We start from the raw sequence: 8,283 nt of genomic DNA, 5'->3' as shown, positions 1-8,283 counted from the left end.
CTATGTATAATTTAGAAACAACTCTTCAGATGTTTGCCTAAGACCAATGGTTGTCCAGTTGAGTTAAAAAGCAATTCCCAAGGGCTCGGTTGTTTCCCTGAGTAATCACGCCCCCACAGGAAGTCCCTGAACAACTGAGGACATGAGCTCACTTCTTCCTTGCACTGAACACCTGCACACTCTTTCCCTATTGGTTGTATTGTGCATAATAAACAAGAAAAAGGGCTGCCCTTGGCTCAGGCAGTAATCCTCAGCAGACTACCGACACTTGAATGGTGATAGTCATTGGGCCACCTTCCTTTCCACCTCCACATCAGACCAGAATTTCTCTCTTCAGAATCAGCAAGCCGGCATTTCTCTGCTGTGCCACTGGGAATAATTAGTCTGCCTTTCTCACCCAACCACATCTATTCATTGCAGCCCTCCTCATGCTTTTATGTCATAGGGAGCACAGAAGAAGCTCCTTCAGCCCATCTAGACCATGCCAACCCCACTTTTTGCCTAGTCTTCTACCTGCACCCCAACCATATCCCTCCAAATCCCTCTCAATTTCAAGTTCAAGTTTATTGTCATTCATCTATCTTTGAGGAGCTAAACAAAACAACATTCCTCAGGGATGTTGCAAAAAAGACTAAAATACAGTGAGCCTTCCACGCAGCAGGCTATCATGGACTATCTGAAGAATATTGGTTGGGACATTCGGGAGATGCGGCATGAACCCGCAGTGTTTGGATACCATGGACTCTTATTTGTGAAAACTGCTAAGACTCTTGCACCACTGGGACTCTCCCGTTTGACACGGGCTGACACTTGCTCTCCCCATAGTGCGGGGTACAGCACATAAAATAATAACAGATAAAATGTACTTAACAAAACTTTCCTTAACTATGTATTTGGATATAACGTGTTCTGTGTGATAATCTTACTTCATTGGAAAGAACAGCATCCCATGGGGAGGTACTATAGTGTAGTAGTTAGCGCCTCGCTTTACAGTGCCAGTGATTACTGATTGGGGGTTCAATTCCCACCACTGCCTGTAAGGAGTTTGTAAGTTTCCCTTTGACTGTGTGGGTTTAATCTGGGTGCTCTGGTTTCCTCCCAGTTCCAAAGATGTACAGGGTTAGGGTACCAGAAGCATGGTGGCACTTGCAGGCTGCCCCCAGTACAATCCTCCTTGATTTGATTTGACATTTCACTGTATCATTTGATGTTTCAATGTACATGTGACAAGTAAAGCTAATCTTTTCTTTTTAATCTCCCTTTGTTCTCCACAAAATCAGAGCGTTAAGAACTAATCGTTTTCAATTCATTGATCGAAATAGTGTTTGTCCTTACAAAAAGGAAGTTCTTAATTTTTTTCCTGCAAGCTTGCCAAACTGAGGAGTGTACTTCACATTGTCTTTTCCCACCTCCTCCATTTCAGTGATGTAAAGTCTCTCCAAGTTACTCAATGAACCAGAGGTCACAAACATGCACATGCGAGGAATCAGCAGATGACAGACTCTGGACCATGGGACACCAATGTTGATCATGGATGACTTCTGGAAACAATATGTAGATAGTCCAAGTAGGGATGAGACCAGATTAGATTTATGCGGGGATATAAGCCTGGTAATGATTTTCTCCGCTAGAAACATTTATATTTAGGAGACATTTGTAGAATACCGTGTTTCCAAGAAGTGTGTGATATTAATTTACATGTCCCTATACAAAATATTGGTTGATGAGCTTTTATCATCCTTTAAAAACAAAGGAAGACAAGCTTTTATTATCCTTTAAAAACAAAGGAAGATATTTTTGTTTTCAGAGGTCAGTCATCTGTTGGGTTTCCTTAGGGCAGTTCACAATAAGTATGTGGAATGTGACATAACAAATCCAGGGATTTTAGTTCACAATCTCACAGTGATTTGAGTACAATTAGAATCAAGATTTATCTTATAGATAGAGTCATGAATATGAAAGAAGTGGACGGATATAGATGATAAAACAGAAGAAGACCTTTAGTATAAACTGGCATCAAGATCAGCACAAGATTATGGGCCAAATGGTCCATTCAGTGTTAGTAATAATAATAACTTCTGGGTAGTGGGGTGCAAATACGTCTCTACCGAAGGAGGTGTAAGGCTCTCTTTCCTTCCTCTAGCCTGTAGGCATCTGCTTAGCGTAACCCCCCCCCCCGTGAACACTTGGAAGCAGGTGGTGGATGGTTGTAATGGTTGTATGAGCAGCTGGTACATATCACAGGTCCTGGTTATGCAACCACGTCAGGCAGACAATCTCTGAACAGTATTGATAATGTGTGGGGTCACCCATCTTGTAAAGACACTGCCCAGAAGAACACAATGGCAAAACACTTCTGTAGAAAAATTTGCCAAGAACAATCATGGTCATACGACACGGCACATAACGAACAAACGAATGAACGATTAATAACTTATTTATCGAGCACTTTTCATACAAACAATGTACTGTACTTCAACTACTTTACAATGGGATAAAGTGAAAACATGAAAATAAAAAGACAAAAAGATGACAATAAAGTTAAAAACAAGACTAAATAACATAGACAACATGCTGGAGGAACTCAGCAGGTCAGGGCATCTATGGAAATGAATAAACAATCAACATTTTGGGTCAAGACCCTTCTTCAGGACTCAGAAGGAAGGGGGAAGAAGCCAGAATAAGAAGATAGGAGAGAGGGGAAGGAGCACAAGCTAGATCCAGAAGGTAATAGATGAAGCCAGGTAGGTGGGGGAGGGGGGATGAAGAAAGAAGATGGAAGGTGATAGATGGAAAAGGCTGGATAAGAAGGAATCTGATAGGAGAGGAGAATGGACCATGGGAAAAAGTGAAGAAGGAGGGGCACCAGGGGAGACCATAGGCAGGTGAGGAGAAGAAGAGGCCAGAATGGGGAAAAGAAGAGGGAAAGGGTGAAAAATTATCAGAAGGAGAAATCTTTGTTCATGCCATCGGGTTGAAGGCTACCTAGATGGAATGAGATGTTGCTCCTCCAACCTGAGAGTGGCCTCCTTGTGGCGGAAGAGGAGGCTATAGACCAACATGTCAGAACAGGAATGGAAATAGGAATTAAAATGATTGGCCACCAGGAAATTTCGCTTTCTGCGGATGGAACAGAGGTGATCAATAAAGCAGGTCCCCAATTTACGTGTGGTCTCACCAATGCAGAGGAGGTCGCAACAGGCGCACTGGATAAAGTAAACAACCCCAAAAGATTTGCAGGTGAGTGTTGCCTCACCTGGAGCCATGAATGGGGGTGAGGGAGGAGGTGACTGGACAGGTGTAGCACTTCTGCTGCTTGCAAGGATACATGACAGGAGGAAGATTTGTGGGGAGGACCAAATGAATAAAGAAATCATGAGGGGAATGATCCCAGTGGAGAATGAAGAGTGGGGGCAAGAAAAGATGTGTTTGGTGGTAGGATCCAATTGAAGATGATAGAAGTTGTGGAGGATGATGTGTTGGATGCGGAGACTCCTGGGGTGGTAGGTGATGACGAGGAATTCTATGCCTTTTAAAGTATTTCACCTGTGAATCTGGAGGGGTCGTCTATTGTATCTAGTGCTCCTGATGCACTGGACATAAATTGACTGAACATAAATTGGGGGAATGCTCTGTCAAGCACGTCCACTGCATCCGCAAAAAGCAGCATTTCCCAGTGGCCAACAATTTTAATTCCTACCCCCATTCCCATTCCGACATGTCGGTCCATGGCGGCCTCTTCTTCTATAATGAGGTCACTCAGGTTGGAGGAACACCTGATATTCCGTTGAGGTAGCCTCCAACATGATGATATAATTAGGATGACATCATGAGATGATGACGGTAAATTTTCTCCCTCCCTTTCTCCCATGGTCCACTCTCCCCACTATCTTTTCCAGCCCTTTGCCTTTTCCACCTATCACCTTCCAATTTTTTACTTCATCCCCTCTCCACAGCTGGCTTCACCTACCATCGTCTAGATTGTCCTCCTTTCCCCACCACCATCTTGTTATTCTGGCATCTTCCCCCTTCCTTTCCAGTCCTGATGAAGGGTCTTGACCTGGAGTGCTCACTGTTTATTCATTTCCATAGATGCTGCCTGACCTGCTGAATTCCTCCAACATTTTGTGTATGTTGCTCTGGATTTCTGGAATCTGCAGAATCTCTTGTGCAAGATTAGATAAATAGGTTTTGAGCTGGTGTTTAAAATTGTCAACTGAATCAGCATCCCTCAGGTACTGAATTCCACAGTTTAGGTGTGTAGTTCAGAAAAGCTGATCCACAAATTAACTTTTGAGGGAAATTGTTTAAGTTTGAGAGATTGGTGGAAGATGGCCTCAGAATTATAAAACAAAAGCAATTCTGTGATGTAATCTGGTCTCAGACCATTAAGAGCTTTTAAAACAAATAAAAGTGCTTTAAAATCAATTCTAAAGGGAAGCCATGCAGAGTAGTTTGGACAGGAGTGGTATGCTCCTTCATCCTGGTTTAGTTACAAGTCTGGCATTGACGTTCTGAATGAGTTGAAGTTTGTCAATAGATTGCTTAGGAAGACCAGTTAAAAAAGCATTGCAACAATCAAGTCTGTTTGTTATAAAGGCGTGAATCAGTTATTCAGCATTATTTCGTGACAGAAATGGATGTATCTTTGCAATAATTCTTAAGTGTAGAAATGCTGTTCTGGTCTCTGTTCTGTCCTCTATATTCTGTTAAAAATATAGTCAATTATAATGAACATCAAGTTAGCACCTTACTCTAAAAGAACATGAAGTTCACCAGTGACAGGGAAGGGAGGAAATCCGACATTCAAACCTCCTCCGAGAGGTTTCTGAAGGACCTAGACCAATATGGTTGCCTTTGAATTTAATGTTGATGGATAATAAATTCTGTTTATGCCAGTGATGCTCAAATTCTGGAAAATGATTAAATACAAAATCTAAGCACCTCATTGTAATCACCCCTCAATCTGACCACGACTAATACAGTTCCACCCCAGTAAAGCTTCCCAAACCTCTTTGGCATCATCTCTATTGTTACCACATCCTTCCTGTACTGTGTTGACCAGAACTGTATGTGATACTCCAGCTAAAAATGTGTTTTCTTTAGTTTTTGTGGCTCTCATATCCCATGCCTCAAGCGAGAGCTCCATATATCTTCTATATTATACTGTACAGTCCAAAAGTCTGAGACACACACACATATATGCAAAATATACAAAACTACAGTACTATGCAAAAGTCTGAGGCACATATATAAATAGCTACGGTGCCTAAGGTGTTTGCACAGTACTGTAGTAATTTTATGAATTGCACTGTACTGCTGCCACAAAAAAACTAATTTCATGACATATGTGAGTGATGATAAACCTGATTCTGATATGGGTCTCTATTGTGGACTGAGAGTGGGAAGGGGGCAGGGAGAGGGGAATCATGGTTGGGGAAAGGGGAACGGAGAGGGGACGGAGCAGAAGCACTAGAGAGACATTCTGTAATGATCGATAAACCAGTTATTTGGAATCAAATGACCTTACTTGGTGTCTCAGGGCTGGGGGTGTCTGCCCCTACTCCTGGCACCCCTTCTCTGCACCTGAACCACATCCCTCCTGCAGTGCTCTAACTTCAACATTCCCAATATCTTTGGTCCTGCCAGAGTTACAAACTTGATCTCCGCTCCACGTTGTGAAATACAGTACCGTGCAAAATTCCTAGGCACTCTAGTTATATATATATATGCCTAAGACTTTTGCACAGTACTGTAGATTTATAGAGATTCATAGAGTGGTACAGCATGGAAACAGGCTTTTGATGAAGGGTCTCAGCCTGAAAAGTGACTCTTTTCTCTATTCCTGCTGAGTTCCTCTAGCATTTGGTGTGTGTTGCTTTTGTTTAACTTGTCCATGCAGCCAAAATGCCTATTTAACAATCCCATTTACCTGCATTTGGCCCAATCCCTCTAAACGAGGGGCTCCCAACCTTATTTATGCCATGGACCCTTAGCATTAACTGAGGGGTCTCTGGACCACAAATAGGAAACCCCTGCTCTAAACCTTTCTAGCCATATATCTGTCCAAATTGCTTTAAGGTTGTAATTGCACTTGCGTCTACTACTCACCACCCTGTGTCGAAAAACTTGCTCCCTCAAAGTCTCCTTTACATCTTTCCAGTCTCATCTTAAAGCTGTCGCCCCTTAGTTTAGATTTCCTACCCTGGGAAAAAGACTGTCTACACTATCTATTGTTGTTGTTCCTGTTTGTGCCTTGCGGCATTTTGTTTTGTTTCTGTAGCATTTGACTGTTTTTAACAAGGCCGAGTTGCTAGCTCGATTGTCAGCCCAGCACGGATGTAAAGCGTGCGAGGAGTCAGCTGGAGTTAAACTTGGGACAATTCGCCTCGGAGTCCGGTGCTGATGCCACTACACCGCTGGCCGGCTACCCTATCTATGCCCACGTAATTCGGAAACTTCTGCAAGATCAGCCATCAGCCTGTTTCCCTTTCTTCATTTAGTGTTTATCTCCACCCTAAATGCTTTTATTTGCATTAACTACCAAAAGGCAGAAATATCATCTGTATTTCTGCCACTTTTACCATGTACATTTTTTTATGATATGTACCATCTGTTCATTCTGTTCTTGGTTTGATCTCACAGGTGGTAGATTCTGGAAATGGATAGACTTACTTGTGCTAACGTGTTGAAACAATTTCACTATTTTAAATATCAGCAGCTGAGAAGCTATACAGTTATAAGTTCCTCAAAGGAATTCTTAAACATGTTTGTTATTTAACTGTGGTTATGTGGATTTGCTGAGGAGGTGGGTCTGGAAGTGGGTTGCAATGATCACATTTCCTTGAAATTAGATGTTTTATGTCAGAGAATCTGACAGTTTAACATCCACCTATCAAAGTACTGAGGAGCAATAATCTCCTTTTCAAAGTTCATGACTCTTCTTCTCAGGCCCTTAGCTTCCAGTGGAGCATAGGCCATTGATGACCTTTGGTTTCCATCGTCTTCTGTCTGAGCCAATTTCTCAAGGGTGGCCAAGGAGTGACCCATCATCTAATTTCAGCCTCACCAACTCTTTTCCATGTGTTCTTTGGACATCGCCTTTTCCCCTTTTCTTGGGGATTCCATATTAATGCCTGCCGGGATATGTTGTCGGTTGGGTTCCTCAAGGTGTGGCCAAGTTTATGACTGCTTGGCTGGATATTGAATGCCCGATCACCATTTTTATTCAGGGACATTCACTAATCAATAATAACTCTAAATTTCAGTAATAACTCTAAATTTAAAAAGAAATCCATTTACAGCCTGAAATCTAAAAGTATAGCAATCTGAGCCAGTCTTTATTTTCTATCTCTCAATTTGTTCTTACAAATATCATTTAACATCCTATTTTGTCCTCTTTGTTTTGGTGCCATTTAATCTGAAAATGATTTAAGATTCAAGATTCAAGTTTATTTGTTATGTGTGCATCAAAACAGACAGTGAATACATTGTTTACATTCGCAACCAACGCCCCTAAGGATGTGCTGGGGGCAGCCCTCTGGTGTTACCACACATTCTGGTGCCAACATAGCATGCCCACAATGCTTGGCAGAACAAGAAGCAACAAACAACAATGGCAAAAAAACCAAACCCTATTTTACACACACACACACACACGCACACACACACACACCCCTTTAATCCTAGGACCAGCCTAGGGCTCGCAGCCTCCAGCAGGCATGGGCTCAGGTCTGCAAATACCAGCCTTTGACCTCCCCAGAGGTCTCATAGAGATTTGCAGACTTGGCTCCTGCCAGCGGGCTTCGACGTTCAGACCTCCGATTCATCCTCAGTCCTTCATCCACGCTGATCTTTTTTTTTTAAAGAGTAGCTCATTTGAAACCACAGAAAAGATGGAATTAGAATCTCAGTCCACAGATGTCAAATGATTATAGTGGATTATCTGTCTTAACCAAACATTCACCTTGAATTTATTTATTGAGGTACAGTATAGAGTAGGTCCTTCTGGGCCATAGAGCCGCACTGCCTAACAACCTCTGGACCAATTAACCCAGTGGTCCCCAACCACCGGGCCACAAGGCAAGCGCTACTGGGCCGCGAGGAAACGATATGATTTGGCGATATGAGTCAGCTGCACTTTTCCTCATTCCCTGTCATGCGCACTGTTACGTTTGAACGCACGCGAGGTCATTACCCGCGCGTCGTCCATGTCAGCGCGGGAAGGAAATCAACTCCTCGAGTTTGCAAATGACGGCGGGCTGAAAATCATGTTTGCCATAA

The sequence above is a fragment of the Mobula birostris genome, chromosome 9 (genome assembly GCF_030028105.1).
Source record: "Mobula birostris isolate sMobBir1 chromosome 9, sMobBir1.hap1, whole genome shotgun sequence".
Taxonomy (NCBI): Eukaryota; Metazoa; Chordata; class Chondrichthyes; order Myliobatiformes; family Myliobatidae; genus Mobula; species Mobula birostris.
The sequence above is the reverse complement of the archived record's forward strand: the minus strand, read 5'-3'. Positions refer to the sequence as shown.